At 30.9% G+C, this 23,038-nt stretch overlaps 1 non-coding gene across 1 annotated transcript; it reads right to left on the reverse strand.

Moving 5' to 3' along the window:
- Window positions 1–19,231: 19,231 nt before the first annotated feature.
- Window positions 19,232–19,303, reverse strand: TRNAH-GUG (transfer RNA histidin (anticodon GUG)). Its single transcript has one exon. It is a non-coding gene; the product is annotated as a tRNA-His (tRNA).
- Window positions 19,304–23,038: the final 3,735 nt, after the last annotated feature.

Below are 23,038 nucleotides of genomic sequence, written 5' to 3' on the forward strand. Positions count from 1 at the left end.
TTCACCTGTGCTTTCGCAGGAACGCTAAATTTCCTCGCTGTGATCTATGCAATCCAATACACTGGATTATTTGAATTTTAAACGCACGACCAGTATTTTTCGGAAATTTAATATCGTATTGCATTTTATATGTATGTATTTCCATATATTTTTTAAGTTTTTAAACGAAAAGTTTATTTTAATTCTATCAGCTCTATATTAATTTTATATGGTACACACAAATAATTATAAGACAAATAGCATAAAAAACAGCTCAATATAAATGTATTGGTGACTTTAAATATGAATATAATCCTCTATAGGTACGAAAATGGTTCCTACATGCTTTAATAAGGTTATTTATACTTCCGGATGTATGGTAATTAGTTTCTGATTGTTAACTGATTAATAATTTGATTGATTAATTATTATGTTTGGAACAATCTGCACGCGACTGCGTTCACAACAAACTTTTCGAAATGTCGACTTATTTAGTGTTATTATTTTTATATTTGTAATTGTATTAAATCTAAAAATATGTAAATTATAATTGCGCGCGATAATCCGGCGCTCGCCAATCCGGCACGCTCAGTAGTCCGGCACTTCGGGACTCAGAGAGTCCGCTCTATAATCCGGCATTTTACATAGCTGAACGCCGGATTACTGAACGAAAACGTCACAAATGATGAACCTAATATGTAATTTTAATACTTATTTAATTAATATTTTAATTAATTTATGTATTTTTTTTATAATAAATTCAACTTACGTATTTTAAACTGAACTGTACTTACTTATTTTAAATATGAAGTCTTATTTCCTATACTAATTCGATAATCCGGCATTTCCGACAATCCGGCATAGAGGAAAAATTGCCGGTGCCGGATTAGCAAGCGCCTACTGTACTTACTCTTAAATCTAACAAAACATTATTTTCTGACATTTTACAAAAGGAATATTCTATTTTTATTGATTTTAATAGGTAATTTAACATAATAAAAATACCGCCATGCATATTTTCACAAATGACTCTACCACCACGTTTGAGTCCTAATATAATTGTATATCTAAATCCACTGGGTATACGTAAAAATATTAAAGTAGTGGAAATAACTTCGCATTTTTGCAAAAAGGACTTTATATCCCTACATTTAAGTCGAAATTAACTTAATCCAATAAAATGGTTTGCGTAAAAAATATTCCAATTTAATACATTACTGGTGTTCGAGAAGTGTGAATGTAGAATGTGTGTATGAAATTTCTGAGGTCTCGGCATTTTTATAAAGATTTTTCCTGTGAAAGCGCGAAATATTAATATAATTTATTAAATGTACATATCATATTTTTAATATGAATTTCATATGTTTTGGAGTTAACGCGTCTTTTTGCATGTTTATTTTTTTATATTCGATTTTGTATGTTACTAAGAAGATCTTGTTTATTTAAGGCTATGTACTTAATTTTCATTAATTATTAAAATTAATAATAATACCTAAGTTCAACTTCTATGGATACTCCAGAATCGGTATAGAAAACCACATTATTAAGATATTGATGTTTTCTATTAAAAATAGTTTCTTTTATCTGCCTTGTATTCAATCTTATGAAGTCACTTATAAACAGATAAATATAAAGACATTATTCTTAAAAGAGCATGAAATTATTTCTGTTTTGTGTCGTATCTTATTAATTTTCCCCATCCGATTTGAAACTTTTAACCTTTTACTTGAAAGAAACAAGTTGTTTCCCCTTCGGCTGTAAAGTTAATGTTTGTAGATTATTTAAGAAATAAGTATGTGTTCACCCAACTTCAGAGAAAGGAAGAGGTGCTCTGGAAGATTTGCATGAAATTTGGTATAGAGATATTTTGATACCCGAGAAAGGACATAGGATAGGTTTTATCCCGGAAATCCTACGGGAACGGGTTTTTCTTTGAAAACGCGGGCGAAGCCGCGGGCGGAAAGCTAGCATTATATAAACGTAAAACATGAAATATGAACTCGTATATGAAGTTTCAGTTTGATGAAGTTTATGAGATTGCTATAATAATTTGTTATATTCAGTTTTTACAATTCCCCTTTTGGATTTGATAAAGTGAAGCTGCCTGTAAAAGATAATGCGCAAATTTTTATAAACCCTGTATATTAGTGTATGAAAATTATGAAAGTGCATCTATAAACTCTAACTCTAATAGCTATAACTGTATTGCAATGTTCCCATTGTTCGGCAACAAACAAAAATTGATTTCACTTAATCAAATCCACCGAAATTCATTCACAAATGGATTCTATTCAAAACTTGCTTTTGATAGTGAAAAACCAAAAAGCACCTATGAATGTATCATAAATGGATTAGCGATTGCTGACGCTACAAGTCAATCGCTTCGTCAATAACTTTATGCAAAACACCCCACGTAGTACAAAAATATGTAATCCCCTCGTAACAAAGTCACATACAATTTTTGCCAAATTGATATTTTTACATATTTTTTCGGCTCTGCTAAATCTAAAAGCTTGGAGTTATGAGGATCAGAATATGAATATAATTATTTATGGATCATGGAAATTGAATCTGCGAATTTATTTGAGAATAGAGGTAAAAGTTCGATTCGTTGAACTCAAAAAATGTTAGTCATTCTATTTACATAGAAAATAAAATCGATGACCCCTATAATTTTATATTCTACGCTTGAAAAAAAACCTATTCAATACATGATCATATACGTCAATTTTATTGCACAGAAACGCAATTAAAAATGACATTTGAAGTGAGAATTCTACCATAGAATAAAAAGGAACACGACACTGACATCGACAGATTAAAAATGATCCCGTCAACATGGCGGCAAAAAAATAAATCATTTTGAAAAAGGAATCTGCGACAACGCGCGTTCGAATGTCTGCCCGCGCAATAAGCGAACAATAGACGACTGAACGTTTTATTGCGGAAAATTCTTCTCTATTGTGCGCGTCGAGGCTAGGTTTAGCAAAAGCGAAATAATTTATCTGTGCACTAAGGTAATGCCAGGTGTACACTGACACGATATTGTATAAAATGTATCTTGAATTTTGTTTGAGTTAATAAAAATATGCGTTAATGTCGTAAATACCTTTCTTCAAGTAACAATTTCTATCATTTCTTATTACGCATGTATTTCTTTTAATCTCCTGAAGAATGTACATGAGAATTATGTTCATTTAACATATTATTATAATAATAGTAAGTGCCTATTGAAATACTCATTACTTCAATAAAATATTTTAAATGTCTTCTTATTTTGTAAATGCAAATATGAATACCTAAATTTAATTCAATATTCATTATATCTGTCTATCAATGTCTATATTTTCATGAAACAATGCTTTATGTAGGATTTATGTTTGTCGCTGTATATATTTTGCTTCGTGCTCTTTGTATCACCAATGATAAAAAAATTATCTCATAGAAATATTGATATTATCTATTCATTAAATATTTTAAACTTTACCTTATGGCGAAAGTGATTTTTAAAACAGTATTCATGCCAAATATTGTAAACTCTACATAAAGTTAAATACTATTTTTCGACTATTTCCTCAGTATATTTTAGCACTAGCTGGTTCGCCAGACTGCACATAGCTCACAGGATTATGAGATAAGTGTTGTTTGACAGCGGCACTGCCAGGTTTCGTATTAACGTGTTTTGTTCCGTTTTCAAACGTTCATAGCCTTTTTATTTTGCCGGGTTTTATTTTTCATTGACTGGTTAAAATGAGATATATTATTGACTGGGTAATACCCATGGTAATACTTAATTTTTAAATTGCACTATAAAGAAATAATGAAAGTTTATTTATTGTCTCACATTTTGTTTACAGGTAATTTCACAATAGGTGTAGGTTCTGATTTCAACTGTGTTTTATTTTAAAAGTTCAGAAATTGAGACTGGATGAAAGGATCTTTAAAAATGGTTTATTTCTGACAATTTGAAGAAGGTCGAAGGTAGTTTTGTGTTAAAAATAATTATTTAACATATTTTTACTTCATTTAATCAGTCTCTCACTAAAATATTTACAGCACTCAACGGTGAAATTGTTGATTAGATTAAACAGTCAATTAGTACAGAGTAATGCACAAACAGACAATTAAGCTATAATTGAGCGTAATTTACGCGTAACGCGATGCTTAACAAGCGAAACCAGTTGTTCCAGCATGCTCTGTGCTAACTAGCTTCATTACAGCTGATTAACGTGCCTTCTAATTAAACATTTTGTATAATATAAATAATACTGTTTCAGAATACCTGGTGCATGGCAAAATTAGGAGCTTTTTTTGCAGGCAAACTATAGGAAAAAGCGTTTAAATACCCTACCACCAAAATCATTGAGAGCATTTCGAGAAAGATTAATTACGGAAAAATTATAGCAATTGTTTTATCTACAATATAAAAATAAGTCGGGTTTTCCTTCCTGACGCTATAACTCCAGAACGCATGAACCGATTTCCACGGTTTTGCATTCGTTGGAAAGGTCTCGGGCTCCGTGAGGTCTATAGCAAAGAAAAGGTGTCTCTGGTGGCGAAACGGAGTTCGCCGGGTTTGCTAGTTTATTTATATAAAACCTTCGATTTGTGAACGTGATTAAAACTATGTGTCTCTCTCTCACATAATGACAGATAATAATTAATTAATCGGAAATCAATCGGAAATTGATGAACTATGGCAATGAGATAGATTATATTAGATACTTTTAGTGCATAGAATATATAGCATTATATGCAAGTGCCACATGTAAACCACGGCTGAAGTTAGTATCTTAATAGCATAATAAAAATACGCATAAGTATTTAAAGAAAAGACAATCGGCTTTTATATCAGCCAAAAAGTCATTTTATTTAAAAGCTCTGCCATAAAACTGGATGGAACAGTACATAATATTATGATATGACACGTTTGTTATAATAAGGGCGGCTATAAACTGCGTTTGTCGTAAAAAATTCATGAAGTGGTCTAATTTTGCGGGAGCGACCTCGAATTAGAGGTCTGTATCTTTAGAGTACCTGTATATGTTTTTATATAATAAAAAGATATGAATGTATTATAATGTACTGTAATTTAAAATTCACTAAAAATAGACAAATGTGCGATTTGGCTATTCTTCGATTGTTTTATAAGATTTTTCGATAATAGATTTTTTTGAAACCCTCTATTTCCCAATCATTCGGCCAAATTAGATGCGATGTGAAAAGATAATAGCAGTTTTAACTAATTGTTCTTGAAAATAAGTTTTGTTACCATATTGACTATATATCGAAGGGAAATAATTACCTTCTAACTCGATCCTGAAAATCCATCAATTTCAACTTAAAGATTTTTAAAGATTTCACACAACAATTTTACACCGAGTATTCAGTAACATTTATATATTAACACCAAGATAATGCATATTATCCAAAAAGCTATCCTCCATTTACATCGACTGTTTTGACAAATACAATTATACTAGGGTGGAAATTAATAAGCGTCGACTTTTAAGGAGTGACAGGGGTTCGAACCTGTAATAATATCTGACGTGATGATACCTTGCTGTGGAAGTAAATGGTGTAGTGAGAAATAATAATATTAAATTGAACAGTCACTAAAGACTGATGTGCCAACACACATCCCAAACTAGTACGGCCAGAAACAAGACATTTAATATGCGTTTAATTGTATGAATTAAAATTATACGAATGATCACAGGACTATGTAGTATTAAGCAATAAGCAGAGAGGCTTTCCGCTGTCTGCATGTCTGGCACTACGTATGCTTATGTGTTTAAAACTACGGAATGGATTTTAATGCGATTTTTAATAGATATAGTGGTTCAAGAGGAAGGTTATAAAGTCATAATTTCACCCGAGCGAAGTCAGGGCGGTTCGTTTGTTATATTATAAAATATTAAATGCTTACATAATTTTTTTATTATAAATCGCTAGTTTTACTTTAAGCGGTCGACACAGAAAACAAATGATCTAGAAACTACCAAAACAAAATATGCTGATGTAAGGATAATTTGGACAGTACGTGTTGTTTGGCGAAATAAAATTTCTATTTTTCTTTGGTGTAATAAAATAACGGACCAACTATAAATACATTTTTATAAGACTGTTTTGATGAGGTTTAAGGAAGAAAGCTTTTTATAAAATAATAAAATATGTACAATTATGTGGCTAAAACGGTGGAATTTAGTTGTTTGTTACCACGGAAGATTAATTAAAATATACAATGTTTTTCTCATCGGAATTATCCGTTCCTGTATTTGTTACACTATTTTTATTACATTATACATATTACTTTATACATATTATATCTATGTTTTTTATTTAATCAGTTTTCATTATAGAATAATTTTGGTACTCATATCTACGAGATTGCAATTATAAAATAATAGCTGCCCCAGCAGACGTTGTTCTGCCCTTTGCCTCTTTTTCGTGTCTACTCTTCATAAGAACCTTTGTTGTGAATTAACAAATGTTATATAAATTATCATCTATTTTCTTAACGTACTGATCCCCTTCTCAAAAAGTTCAAAATCACAACATCATTAATGCACCGAACAACCAACAGAATCAACAGCAATATCAAATACGGGTACGAAAGCTAAAATATTCGTAGAACATGGCTTAAAATTTCCCCCAGGATCCGGGAAGCACACACGTAAACCGCAGGGGATGAGACTCAGCTTTTTGAACAGTTTACAGTACGGTAACATAATATGAACCTGAATATTCGAAGCGTTTGATTAAATAAAGACTTTCATGCCATGTTGATTTTGTTGAAACAATTTTATATAATATTAGCGGTCCGCCCCGGCTTCGCCCGTGGTACATATTTACGTTTTCTCTACATAAAAACCATCCTCGTACTTCAAGAAATATAATAAAAAAAGAATTATCGAAATCGGTTCAGCCGTTCTCGAGTTATGCGCTTACCAACACATTTTGCGATTCATTTTTATATATAAAGATTATGAACCTGTTTCTAAATCTAAATATTTTATAGATATTAAGTATTTCTTAAATACAAAAAGTACCTAGTAGACATTGCGTCGTGTTTAATCTCAGAAACTACTGGTCCGATTTGAAAAATTCTTTCGGTGTTAGATAGCCCATTTATCGATGTAGGTATACATATATCATTACGCTAAAACCAACAGGAGCGGAACCACGCGGGTGAAACTGCGGAGCGCAGCTAGTGTATATTAATATTAAACATAGTTTAAACAAGGTAAAAACACGATTAAACCCTCGTCTGTCGGAACACAGATCTGAGCCAAAAATTTTGTACCCGTTGTCTGTCGTGGCACAGATCTGTGCCAAATCATCGCCGGTTGGAAATTAGCTCATTGTAACGCAAATATAGTTCAAATCTGCATAAACGACTATTTATTTGATAGCTTATGAATTACTGAATATTTAAAGTCCATCACTTAATAATTTGACCGATAAATATTCGAAATATAACAGTAATTATGTCATACTTTAGTCGAGTAACTTTTAAATTTTAAAGTTTTAAAAAATGTAAAATTTTGCGGAAAGTTGATAAACGGTAAGTATTTATTGTTCTTTTTATTATTATTCACTATATATCCTAATGTTTATGTGCCGAAATAATGAAAATTACCAATAATTATACCACAAATAATGGCTCCAAATATGTATCTACCATTTCACTGTACGTTGCTTAGTTTTTGACCCCTGGTTAATCGTATTTTATTTTTAATATTTTATTTGTTTTTTACATCATTTTACAAGAAATTTTATGAAGATTTTTATAATATAATTCAAAATTTGATACTGTGTTCCATTTTAAAGATATTTCGTTTTCAATTCAGAACCGACAATAATTTCCCCGTAAAATTCGCGTACAGGATGTTCGCATATTGTATGAAATTGAAAAATTTAATTGTTCGTCTTCATACATATGTTTTGTTTATATTGATGGGTATCGTTTTTGTGGTATTTATTGTCCTCAGGTCTAATACGATATAATCAACTATACAAATTATAGTCCGTAACCTCTATGGAATTCCTTTAATTTTAGTATATTATGGTTAAAAGTGTATATATTATATGCTGGAAAAATAGTAAAAAAAACCTACATCGGGAACAATGGTTTTCACTATGACCTATATATAGGACAAAGTGACTATGTTACTATGTAATTTGTGTAGGACAAACTGGAAAAGAAATTTAACACATTAATTGTACAACATATTCTTACCTTAATACAAATGCAACATATTATTTTTTATTGGGGAACCATATGTTTCTGAAAAAATAAAAAACCGGCCAAGTGCGAGTCGGACTCGCGCACCGAGGGCTTCGTACAAACTTATTTTTTTAATTATGCTGTAGGTATCTTTTAATTCATATTTTAGAATTCTTTATCTGTGCTATTAAGACGTTGCTATTGTAAGTTTTTATAACCTTGCAAATGTCGAAAATTACGAAAATTTGCAGCATAAACGGTTGTATCTTTTGATTGCGTTGGCATATATTATGTTTGATTCTGTTTTTATTTTGTTTTTCTGTCGTCTCACAATTTCAAAATGAACGACAACACGGGAGTTGTCATTTTTGAAACCCAGATAGTCCAAAGATGTTTTTACACATATTTTGGGGTTATTTCTTTAAAACTGGAAGAATGTTTTTTTATAGTTTTGAACCTCAATACGATTCGCGCTTCAAGGACTCCGAACAAACCTACTTTTTATTATGTTTTAACTTCTAGTGTTTTAGTGAATTTTTCTTTATCTGTGCTGTAAAACCTTGCTTTTAACCAAGTCCACTTAACTTTTGACCCGTAGGTTTTGATTCCCTTGCTAGTAGTTGCGGTTTTCAGAATATGCCGCATATGAATATTATTTCTTCTGATTGCGTCTTAAATCTTATATCTCCATACCAATTTGCATGAAATTTGGTATGGAGATATTTTGATACCCGAGAAAGGACATAGGCTACCTTTTATTGCGAAATATGTACCACGGGCGAAGCCGGGGCGGACCTCTCGTATGTATATAAAAATGAATCGCAAAGTGTGTTGGTAAGCGCATAACTCGAGAACGGCTGAACCGATTTCGATAATTCTTTTTTTATTATATATTTCTTGAAGTACGAGGATGGTTCTTATGTAGAGAAAACGTAAATATGTACCACGGGCGAAGCCGGGGCGGACCGCTAGTGTATTATAAATCTGAGTTTTTAATGTGAATATCAAGTTAATACATGTAGCCGTTCATTAGTTGTAAGTTGAAATTATTATTTTTTTTTTATATAAAGTGTAATTAAAAAAATCCTGTTATTTGCGATTATTCTTATATCTGTTTTATAAAACATTGCTTTTTACCAAATTTAAAGATTTTATGTACTTGGGAAGTACCCTGTCGGTTTTGATTCCATTGCAAAAGTCAAAATTTGCTAAAAATTGCAGCATTAATGGCTGCATACCAAAGGGTTTGGTTTTTAAGGGTCCAGAACCCTAATAGGATCACGTCTGTCCATCCCATCTGCCCATCTGTCTGTCAAGACCCATTTTCACAGGAACGCGTGATGTGACATAAAACTGAAATTTATATTGATTACTTGAGTCGATTGAAGCTGTGAAAAAATCAAACTTATAAACCAACGCAATCAAAAGATAAAGCCGTTTATTAACTCAGGCCCCGGAATCACAGACACAATAGAAAATCTATTGTATCGTGGACCGATCGGGCCGTTCGGGGCTCAATGGGTTATGCTGCAAATTTCGACATTCGCAAGGGAATCGACACCTACAGGGTACTTTCCGTGTACGTAGAGTTTTGAAATTGGGGTAAAATAAGGTTTTATAGCGCAGATTGAAGAATAATTTCGAAAAACATAAAATTTCGGAGTTACAACATAATAAAAATGTTGTGTGGTTTTATGAAACCACGGTAAAAGTGAAACTGTTCGAACGGTTCCGAACACTGCCTTATACCTACTCGGCAGCCGACCGTCACGCGACATGCGCTACACAGACCAAAAAGTTTGAGACGATGTAATAAAAGTTTCACTTTAAAAATTGGTTTGTTCGGAGCCCACGGTGTGCGAGTCCGACTCTCACTTGGCCGGTTTTTTATTCTTATGTACTATATGTAGTACATTCGTAGGCCGAATGTTAAAGCTGATGTAGATCGCTGTCTGAAGATTATTTTTATTTGCATTCATGACTTTAAATAGCCTTGGAACATTACTTATTTAATAAAACGAATTAAATGCATCATTTGCAGTACGCCTGCAAATATAAATCTACCCTCTCATTTTGTAAATGACTAGCGATAACAATTATTGTATTTTTGCCTTTTGGTGTCAAAACTGCTTCTATTACCCAGAAGAAGAATGCAATTTTTCTATTTGAAGATATCACATTGCTGTTTAAACTACATAATCAATAATAACTTATTTGTTAGGTAACCTATAAACTTCCGTCTTGATATTTTAATTTTCTTTCGAAAATAAAAATTTGTATTTGATAGAATAACCTTTTCTGATTCGTAAGCATTTGAGTATCAATAAAAGAGAATTCAAATGGATCCAAACAACGATTCTTATGGCAATGGAAGACAAGACACTCCAAGGCTTACTTTAACAATAGGACGTAACAGTATTTGAAATCAAGAAATATAACTCTGTATATTTTGTCAAATGAACAGATAATAATACTAACACGATTAGTGTTTGGGAATTTACAGCTTTTAATTCCTGATACCAGGATTCTTCATGAAATTCTACACATAACACGTCTTACTTTATTCTAATCAAAATATTTTTTAAGTTTCATGCTGTTTGTGTACTATGGACTCCCTAAACTACTGAACCGATTTTAATACAATTTTACCGATTAGTTTATATCTTAATTACAATATGCTTGGAAATACTGCATGTATTGAAGTACAACTAGATTGGATAGCGTTCATCACTTTCCTGATCACATTCAAGTGGAACCTCGTGGTAATAAATCGTCGTCTCGAGGCGGTCGTTGTGTCCGAACTCCGATGTATAAGAAAAAATGAACAGAAGTTAACGTTATTTATGCTAAGTTGCAAATATTCCTATTTATTGGCCAATGTTGGCGTCAACACCACACATTACAACCACATGAGTATATAAATAGTACAGACACAAAGCTTCATAAGAATTTTTTTTTCTGTCAATTAAGTAAAATTTATATAAGTAAATAAAACATTTAGATGTATAATAATTGTTTATTTATTTTGAATCTTTAAGTTTATTGATTTTTATCCTTAACATAAGCTGTATTTTATAAAAAATATTTAAAACTCGAATTTCCGAAATTTTTGATTTATAAGTTAAATGTAACGGTTTATAATTAAGTTATGGTATAATTAAATGTAGATTTCACTTTTGTACAGCTTAGACATTTTTCTGTATGGATACAGTGCCTTTCGATTTGTAGTTGGACAACATTTCATTTTATGGGTACTATATTATAATAATTAAGAGCATGAAAGAAAAAAAAGCATTTCTTCATAATGCTATTGTTACCACAAAAAATATTTTCTTAATCGCTAATTTTAAGAAAAAATAAATTAAAATTAAAATTGATGTGGAGACGTTATACATACATACGTTAGAACAAAGTCCACCATAAGAATGAAGTCATTTAGGAATAAGACGATTTTTAAACATTAATAAAAACCTAAATATTTTAAAAAAGTAAAAATTACTGTTAGTTTTTATCTAGTTTTGATTAAAATAAAAATAAAAAAAAAGTAGCAAAAATTTTTGAAATGTTCTAATTTTGGAGCAGACTGTAATGTCTGTATTTGTATGAACATATGTGGAGATCGCGTCCACTTATTTTCATGCGTAAACGATGATATTCATACTCAACTTTCTCGAATTTTTATAAAATAAACCTATTTTTTTGTTATATTCACTCAAAAGATTGTCTATTCTAGTGTGAAAATACAAAAATAAAAATCTAAAATACCTTGATATTATTTTATTATGAGTATTTTTCTTAACAATGTCGTATTTTTTCAAAATGTGTGGGAAAAAATGGTTCTAATAAATAAAATAAACATGCCAGGGAGTAAGTAAGGTAACTAATATAAAGTTTGGTTATCTAGTTAGCATCAAAATTTACAAGAGTGTCACAGGTTAAAGTTTATATCACAAATTTTAATATCGAAAAAAATCGGCAAATCAGCGCCGACCGCTCGAATTTCTCCGACAGACAGCACCTTTTTGACGCGGCGCGCCGCGACAGCTGAGGGGTTAAATTTATCTTAAATTAAAATGGGTCTAAATGATATGGTGACTTATAAACATATAGATGAAGCTTATAAAAGCGTTTGATATAATATTATAGTGTATAAATATTCACATAGTACTTCATGTTAAGATTCATAACAGAATACGATATTTTGTGGTAGGTACCGTATGTAGTCTTAGAGTTATTATAGTCATTCTAAGATAGTCATATTACCTATAGATATAGCTATGTTAAGCCGGATAGATCCAAGTTTCTTATTAAAAGAAAGGTAAATCTCTTGTTTTCCCCGTTTGAAAGGAAGTAAGAATATCGTTTTGAGAGCGGGGCTTTAACAAATATTTGTGATACGGATTACGATGGAATACGAACACTTGAAATAGGAGAATAATATCCAAGCATGATTTTTTGCTTCGTAGGATCCGTATTTATTAAAAAAAGTATTAAAAGTAAAGCACAACTACCTAATCTTCGGTAAGAACGGTACGTTAACTCGTATAGTTTAAGCACGTTGAAGGAGACTTGTGTCATGACAAGACTTTTTAATAATTCCTTACAATATAGGAATTGATGGTTGTGCCGCGCCGTCGAATATTCCAAAAAAATTAAAATTTCAAGCCAGAGGAAACAGCTGATTATTATTATTATTTACGGCAAAAACATGATAGGTACATACATGGTACATACACTCAATGCCAAAGTAGTTGCACATAATGTTGTTTATGTCTATTCAGCAAACTAATTCTCGGCTAGTGTTGTGACTTGCGACGTGATTATGAAACTAAGCGAGCCATATTTTGAATGCAAATTTAAACATATTGCTGTCTTTGAAAGTTGTAGTTCTATCCACGTATAAACACACAAAGGTAACATTTAAGATCAAATATTTATTTTATTTATTTACTCTTTATTGTACAACAGTCTTATAAAGTAAAAGTACAACAAAACCATTCAAAATGTACAAATGGCGGCCTTATGGCTCTAAGCCATCTCTGCCAGGCAAACCATCAAATAGTGTGATGTTTCATGTTATTCGCAGTTTTCTTGTAGTAACATCATTCAGTTATCGCTACATAAAAACCGGACTGTTTTAAACGGCTGATAAAGCTAGCTTGCGATATCTATTAATTTTTTGCCTAGTCTCTGTTACTTTATTAAATGTAGAATCTGAATTTGTTTAAAGAATAGAAAAAATCGACCACGAGGCGGGATTCGAACACGCGTCTTTTCGCCAATCCGCGACGCCGGACCAACTCGGCCACCCGTGATCTCGCCAGAGCAATCGACAGAGACACATTAAACTGAAAGATTAGAATAAATTCGATTGATCGATTTTATTCTATTCTTTAAAAATTTATAATCGTAGAAATTCTTTGCTTTTACTTTCATTACACCACGGGTCCCTAGCACTATATTTACACACGTGTAGACTCGCCAAATTTTCCGAAGATCGGAAGCACCTCGTATTTTCTTATCCAACAAATTCGAAAAGCACAAACGTAAACATTATTATTCTGTTTGGGGTATTAAAAATTGCTTATTATTATTGTTAATAAATTATATATATGTATAGGATGGATCTGTTTGTAGGGATATTAAAAATTACCTCTTAGGTATTATTTCACGATAAATTATTATTTACCAACTCAAGTATAGGACTACATTGATGGTAAAAGAAACAGTATTGCAGAAATTATAAAACATATTTTATTGATGGAGAAGGTCTGGAAAGCATTGCTACAATTTCTATCTTTGATGATTATTTAAAAATTAATCAACATGGCTGCACGTGGAAATCAAATCGACTTACATATTTTAAGATTATTATAATGTTCTGTTTTATTCATATTTCAGTGAAAAAATGGTTATTTTGCATATTTTCATAAAATTAAGGTATTATTAATTTCTTTTATTATTCAACTTATTCTCCTCTTCAATAATAATAAAATTTTAATTCATTAAAACTTTATTTGAATGATAACTAAATAATAAATTTAATTTCATCGGAGTTATAAAAGAATCGAGATACTCCGTTTTATTTAATTAAAACCTGATCAATTTAGATAAGCATTTACTTAGTATTTTAGCTTATCAGATCTTTTACTTAATTAAAATTTCAATTCATTAAGAGAAATTGGATAGTATCTTCCTTGTATAATTTGTATTAATTGGATTTTTGTTTGACTTGAGATGAAGATCTTTTGATCAATGATATTAAAGTAATTAAATAATATTATAAGTTAACTGTAATATTTAACAATATTATTTGCATGTTAAAGTTAGACCATTTTTTTAAATACAAAAATACATATTTTTCGACGTTGCTTAATATTTTTGAAGTGAAACTTTTTTAGGCGCGTTGATTGATTTCAAGGTCGCCTCATGGCAATCATCCGTCATGGAGTAAGGCGACGATTGTGGTATTTTGGATCTTGCCAAAGAAGTTTCATTTGTGACACTTGTGCTCGGCATACACTGATTTACACAATATTAACACAGTATATAGAAAAATATATTGTTAGACTGTGATTTTACTTTAAAAATAATATTAAATGTTCTAAGACCCTTCTGAAATCTTTACCCATTTAGAAAGCTACTCAATAAATATACTGAAAACCAGTGAACTTCTTTAAGTTCTATTTTTCTCATGCAAGATAATTGAAGCTTGTATCTGAAGGGTTTAATGAAAATGGTTTGGTGTGATGGAGCGAATGCTGGATCTTATGGTTTGTTCACATAGAAGCAAGTCAATTTAATTTGAACAAAGTTGATAAATATTTTGATATTTTGGACAATTCCCTGAAAAAAATTACAAAAATGTGTGTTTTTATACCAAATTCGGTAAAAAAACAATCGTTATATAAAATACTGCGGCCAGAGATTTTTGTAGATAATATGAAAGTCCACACTAAACACGAAAGAAATTCAAGGAAAGAACAATTTAAATGTGTTTGTTAAATACATATTAACAAAATGTAAAGCTTACCACTAATAAATGAATACATAAATTGATATGAATTTTAATCTGCATAATAGCCAGTTCTACAAAGAAGTAACAAAGAATAAAATTTGCCACCCATTGTCTATCATTAGCTATAATATGTGGCCGAACCACAATCCACACAAATCGATCTTTGAGACCGTAATTGCTTGTCGTTATTGTCTGACACTGTTCAATCAATGGACATCTCTATTCGTTCCATAAATAACTATTTTCTTCATTCTACTAATAGATATATTTACTACTAGCTTTCCGCCCGCGGCTTCGCCCGCGTTTTCAAAGAAAAACCCGTTCCCGTAGGCTTTCCGGGATAAAATCTATCCTATGTCCTTTCTCGGGTATCAAAATATCTCTATACCAAATTTCATGCAAATTGGTTCAGTAGTTAAGGCGTGATTAAGTAACAGACAGACAGACAGAGTTACTTTCGCATTTATAATATTAGTATGGATTATTATATAGCTTAAGAGTTTGTTTGCTTGAACGCATATATTTCAGGAAATACTGATCCCATTTGTAAAATTATTTCACTGTTCAATAGTCTATTTATCGAAGGCTATATGTATCTACCTACATCACGCTAAGACCAATGAACGGAGCAATGCAGGTAAAACCGCGGGGCACAGTTAGTATGTAATAAAAAAGTTTGTTTTTCATCGTCTGTCCTTGTACATTTTCTTAGTATTAAAAATTCACGCTTAGAAGAGTTTTCTAAAAGGCAATTTTTATCAAAGTAAAACGTTCGCACCGGGTCTTCATTTTAATTTTGTATGTTGTTAGAAACGAGGAACTAAACGTAAAAAGTATCGTTAGAATGCTTTGTAAATTTTCCAACTATTGCAATACAAACTTCACCTGTTTGGAGTTGTTACGAAAGAAGGACTCTTGAAGGATTTCAGTAACCTAATTGTGATGTCGTTATTTTATATTTTATAAGTAAGGAAATGTAAAACTAGTTTTTTAATGTCTATAAGATAAATGTTCGGAAATCAATATTATTGAATAATCAGATTTCCGATTAAAAGCGTTAAGAATTACGGCACGTAATATTTTTACAAAGAGTTTCATATGTTAACTTGAAATCATTCAAAACGAGATTTAAAATAATACAAACTATTATTAACTGTCGAGAACCCAAAATAGGCATTTCGAGGTAAATTCAGCTCTATATGTATATCAAATTAACTTAAAAGTCATACAAATTCGCTTAACCTTTCCGATAATAAATTAAATTATTATGAGTGCGGAAAATGTAAGTGCGTGGGTTATATAAATTAATGGGGGAATATCGTGGGTCGTGCTTCGACTTTATAATATTTGGGTAATTATATAAGATTATTGTATCAAACATTGATATTATTTTGTAGTGAAAATTAAATAAAAGGATTCGCATAAAATAGTTGTGAATTTAAAAAGCGAAATTGCAGTTTTGAGATTCATTTGAGATGTTTGATTATTGGCGTATTTTTGAGGATGATTTTGTAGGGACGATTTTGATAATTTTCTCCTTCTATCATCTTTAACCCAACGTCCTATTTATTGGCACATTTTTGTTAAGTAACTACTCCAATATTTAGACTTGGCAAATACTAGAATCAAGATGGCAAATGTTCGGTTGCAGTCAGGTTTGACACGACAGTTGAGAAATAATTGGAGCCTGTGACGAGGGTAGCCAGCTGTTGCAATGTTTGTTACGGTGATAAAATACTATATTTACTAGGGGTGGTTTATGAGAAATCATATTTTAACATAAGAAATTGTATGGCAATAATTTGATACTAATTATAATCACTACATAGTATATAAAGCAAAGTCGTTTTCTCTATCCATATATTCCATTATTTGCTTAAAGCATTAAAACTAATCAACAGATTTTAATGCGATTTTTTTAATAGATAGACTGATTCTCGAGAAAGATTTAATTAATAATTTATTTGGTTTTAGACAAAGCGCTAGCCGCTTGAATGATAAATAATAAATAAATGAATTAAGTTAAAAAGTCCCATAAGAGTTAGTTTATGAACAATAAATAAAAAAAGCAGTACTTCAATCACTCTATAGGTAAATCTACTTATTTATATTACTTCAAATCGTAACAACCCGCGAACAACTGTTTGAATAACGACATAAACAAGTATGTTTGATCTCACATCCTTTGATCGGCAGAACTATCTCCAAATCCATTTCGGGGACGTCAATCAATGTAGCATACGGAACGAAATATTTTCAATATTTCAACCTTAAACTAGCTTGGTAAAGTATTTGATTACGTCAATAGGTATAGAGCGATTCTGAAATTGGAATTGTATGCGAAAGGTTATAAAATATGATTTCCTGTGTATAATAGATTTCCAGTACGGTTAGATACTTACCTAAAACTGGAGGTAATAACAGTATGGAGTAGTTTTTTGGCGTATCAAGTAAAGAAGTACCAGGGCGTAAGCACTTAATGGACAGATCTTCTCCGGCCTTTTATTTAAGCTTTTATTGAATCAAAAGTGTCATTGAAGTACAAAATGTCATTTTTATGGGGGGCAGGGTATACATTTTAAACAATAATCTGTTTGATTAAAAAAATATACATACAATGAGTGAACGAGACAAACAATCAAATCCCTCGTTTTTAAAGTGTGAAATTACAGTGTAAGCTACAAGCTCATTTATATCCACTTATCAAACGAAAAAAAAAATACAATGAAGCCAATTTAACATATGACAGGTCATTAGCAATAAAATCTTATTTTCATGTATTACGGCATCGATTCGGAGATTCTAGACTCCACAGTAACAACGTCATTACCTGGCCCATTTCGTACAAATTGAATGTAGAAATTCTGGAATGTTCGAGAAGCCTTGATAGTTGCTAATAATAGATTTGAGATCTACAGATTGTATTGTTTTGAAGATAAGATGCTGGTTAGTTGGAACAAAAGATAATTGTATTACTATTATAATAAAATACTATTTAATTCAATAGTTTTTAACAGACTTCAAATAAAGGAGAAGGTTCTTAATTTGACTGTATTTTATTTGACTTTGTTACCGATTTTGATGATTCTTTTCTAGAAAGTTTGTGTCTGCCGTGTGTCGCATTAAAAAATAATTATATAATTAAAACCTAGAAGCTTAGACCTGAAAAAATAGGATAATTTAAATACTGAATGTGAGTAAATTTCCATTTATTTAAAGCGTATCAGTAATATTATTTAGTCTTTGGTTCGAGTTAAAATCTTATCAGTGATATCGACCGATATGTAATAATCATTTTTGGCCCAGTTTATATCAATCCTTCCTAAGCACAATTTATTTTCATATTTAAAATTTTTAAAAATAAGTAGGTACGATTAATGTGACCATATATTTATATTCTTAATAAATAATTTTTATTTAAAAAACACTTATAAGAAAAAAAATTGTTGTTGAAACGATTTTGATAACATTTTCTCCTCTCATTGAACGCTCGGAGAATTAAATAAAACGGTAAAACTCCTAAACATCATAATGACCTTTATTTTATACAATGTATTCCTTAGAACAATGCAAACGTTATGATTAATTATTCAAACCGGCTTTGCTCACTCTGCGAAAAATGTCTTGAAATAAAATAAAATTTTCTTGCAGACTCTACATTTCAATTAATTTAAAAGTTATAAAAAGTAAAACCCCAACTCTTTAAAATATAAGTTGTCGATAAATTTTGTATGAATATTGAATTCGACGACGTTCCTACAGTTACGTTCCTCCTATTTCTTCATTAAAATGTTATCCTCATATTATATTCTTCTATTTCATTTTACATATCTAGAACTGAGCAAAATAAAAAAAAAACAAATAAGTTGAACGACAGTGGTGGATTTATTATTATATTGAAAACTATTGAAAATAAATTTAGAAAAAGTAAATGAGAATAAAACGCAAAAATAACATAGTTTACAAAAAAATAAAAAACATAGCTCCGCCGAGACAGCTTGCGCTGCCGTGACCAGGATTCGAACCTGGGTTACTACGGCCACAACGTAGGGTCCTAACCACTAGACGATCACGGCTACCGGAGCAGGTACTGAAACGGCTGAAATAAGCAATTATATTACAACGCTCTTTTTTATCGTTATTATACGAACAATTGAAAGTGACGCTTCATTGGTTTAATAAAAATAGATCTCATTTTTTTGTGTAGTTTTTTTTTTCTTTTACAGACGGTAACGAGTTACAACTTACAACATTAATTTTATTCAGTGTATTTGTAGCGTATTCTCAATTCGTGCTATTTATTTATTTTGTAAATTTTAAGCGTGGTTTTACCATTTATTTAATAATTCTTTTGTAAATAGTATTCTTATCAAAAAGTGAACACGTCTTGTCTTATTGTATGACATTGTGGTTTCAAAATGCCCATATCATTGTTCATATTATCTCAAATGCCGTATTTTTTGACTGACGAATATATTCCCCATAAAATTTTAGGGAATGTTTACACGATAAAATACAATTCACTGTAGATACATTCATAAAGCCCATTCGTTTGTACATGATCAGCTTATACGGGATTATTTTGAAACATGTATGAGCGAATTAGCTCCAAATGTATGCATTAAGCTGTGTTCACAAACACAAACATTTTCTCGTTCACACAAATACATTTGATACTATCAGAAATCTAACATAACAAAGGATTTTTTTACTTCAGTAGAGTATCAAATACGTGGTGGGTAATGAGAAGAGAGACTGATAAGATTAAGGTGACGACAGGTAACCGCAGTTTTATTATTAACCAAGTATTTACTTGTACTTATGAATAATTAAGATGTGGGTTCTACAATATAATTTAAGTGCGCATTTCTAAATACGCAGGAGAATGTTTAAATGTACATAGTATTAGTATACTTGGATTTTTAACACATTTATTTGTAGATATCCATAATATCAACCAAAATGCAGTAATAATTCAAAAAATACTTATAAATTAAATGACTTCATAATATGTCAAGATAACCAATAATATTATTAAAAAGTATTAAAATTGAACTTTCCAAAAAACACTTAAAATTAATGATTTATATGTCATTCATGTCACTCAACTCGGCTCCGGGACTACAAGCTAGAAATTATTTAGCAAAGGATATTAAAATTCTTGTAAGTAATCTCTAAACATATTTGCATCGCTCGATCTTTCATCCTTCGTTCAATACAGTATGTGGAGAATATATCAACCTTATGAAATATGCATCTGGACTGCTACGACCAATATGGGATTCTAACATTGAGTTACTAAGTACTACGTAATAGAGAGGACATCGCTACTACACTATTTGTAACACGAGTTAGAGTCAATCGTCTCAAACCATTTTTTTTGTTACTTACATTGATTGGTTTTAATTTATAAGTAATAAGAGGCAGAATATCTACAAAGTGTATGAGTTATGACTCACTAGCCCGCCCGCGCCGCCTCCTCTCTATAATAATACCTCAATGCAAATTTTTATGATATTGAACTGAAAACTAAGATCGATATTTGACTCTTTATTCTTATATATAAAAATGAATCGCAAAATGTGTTGGTAAGCGCATAACTCGAGAACGGCTGAACCGATTTCGATAATTCTTTTTTTATTATATGCCTTGAAGTACGAGGATGGTTCTTATGTAAAGAAAACGTAAACATGTACCACGGGCGAAGCCGGGGTGGACCGCTAGTTAATTATAACTCCAAATACTATCAGTAGAGAAAAACAGGGTTAACGTACCTTAAAACTACATTGTAATTAAAATGGCTTTTGATTAATAAACGTACCTACTTTTGGAATTAAAACTCATTAATATGATTAAACAAGCAAGGATATGTCTGAGAGTTATCGTGATAAGTTGGTTAAAATTTTATAATAACGGTAATAATATGTATGAAAACTGTATGAATGTTACAGTTAAAGCATAAAAAATGACGATTAAATATTATGAAATGACTGCACTAAAAGTGAGCTTTATTTTCGAGTGTAATACATATTATGTACTTGGGTTATTATTATATTTCTTTGATACGTTCTGTAGCGAATATCATTTGGTGGAATTTAGCTTGATAGCTTCGTTGTTTCTGAATTGCGAAAATAATACTTAATCGAAAGTATAAAAAAAGTAAACTAGAACGTCGGATTTCCGCAAAAAAATGTCTAAAACTCTGGTAAAGTTTGTATGTATCCTGATTTATTTCGTTACTGGTAATCAAATTCTATTCTAATGTTAGCTATATATTCTCTGCAGAGGTACATACAAGTAACATACCCACTTAATACTTATAATAAGCAAAACTATTACTTCATACACTAGTTTCACCCATCCACTACTTACATTACATATATAGTTATTTTCACAATTGACCACAATTCAAACTTTACCGGTAACACATATAATTAAATTATAAACAAGAGGTCGTACCGACTCGCATCGTAGGGATTACGTACAGTATGAAAAATTAAATTAAAACCTCACTCAGAGTCAGGCGGAAAAAGTTACGACTTCTGCTGAATTAAATATTATGTTATTAGCCTGTTGATTTTTCCACATTTCAAAATGTAAGAACCTTATTTGAAAATGCATTAGTTGTTTTAACATGTTGGGAACGCTAACATTTCAAAGAAAATCCCAACGAATATCTATATTTTAACTGAACTTATTTAAACATCACAAGCTTTTGGGATTAATAGTATATGTAGTTATTTTATTTTTGATTGTGAATAAGGTAGCGCTTGATCACAATCTCGCCTGATGTTAAGCTGAGATGTGGTCTAAGATAGTACGCGCTTCCTGTGGCGCTTCCCTAGAAGGTACCTGTCATTCTACACTTGAAGAAGACGATTTTGTCTTCGGTGATACTGTTATGCATAATAACATCACACTTATACACTTTTTTAGACACTTTTATATTTTAAACATAAGGTACGATGTCGAATTTCATATTTTAGTTTTATAAGATTCAAATGCTTTATACATATAAATTAAAAATAATTGACAAAATTCTATCACAGAACGGATTTCGAAACCGCGAATTCTGTCTCGCCTCGTGATAGAATTTTTTCAATTCTTTAAAAATTTATTAGGTTAGTACAATATTGTCATAAAAGATCAACTTTTAATTTCCAAGGTTGAGATGTTTACATTGATATCAAAGGGTAACTCATGAAACCCCAATTTTTTGGCTGACTCATAAATATACAATGTAGCTCTACCTGAAAAAAATCCAAAAGCGAGTCGGTCACACGGTATCAAGGGTTCTTTAAATATTACCTTTTAGCAACCATTATAATTTGTAAAAATTATTCAACGGCTACAATTCTGAAGAAAAAACTTCATATAGTAACTGTAGTCTGTAGATTCACAAGGAATCACAGACCATAGTTTCACAAATCGTTTTAATTCATTTTCAGACTTAAAATACGGAGCGTTAAAATACACACATTTTTGTATTTATTTGTTTTCCAATAAATATATTTTCTTTCTTTCTTTCATTTTGGTTACTTAAATGTTTAAATATTATAATACCATACTGTAAGCTTTTTAAATTACCTAAGTGATCATAACAAACACATATCTATTGTTTTGCTCATATACTCCCTCCCTCATTGACAGGTGATCCTTCAATGACACAAGCAGATATAATCGATATCCTCCGAAAAAATATCTCGGTTTCATCAGAAATACAGGTTAAGTGCCTAATACTTACATTGACTGGAGAACTTCGGTCAACACTCTGGGGAAAATTACTTTTGACTTTCCGATTTGAATATAAT

The sequence above is a fragment of the Colias eurytheme genome, chromosome 2 (genome assembly GCF_061535395.1).
Source record: "Colias eurytheme isolate Ceu_HAF_F1 chromosome 2, ilColEury1 Martin Lab GWU primary, whole genome shotgun sequence".
Lineage (NCBI taxonomy): Eukaryota > Metazoa > Arthropoda > Insecta > Lepidoptera > Pieridae > Colias > Colias eurytheme.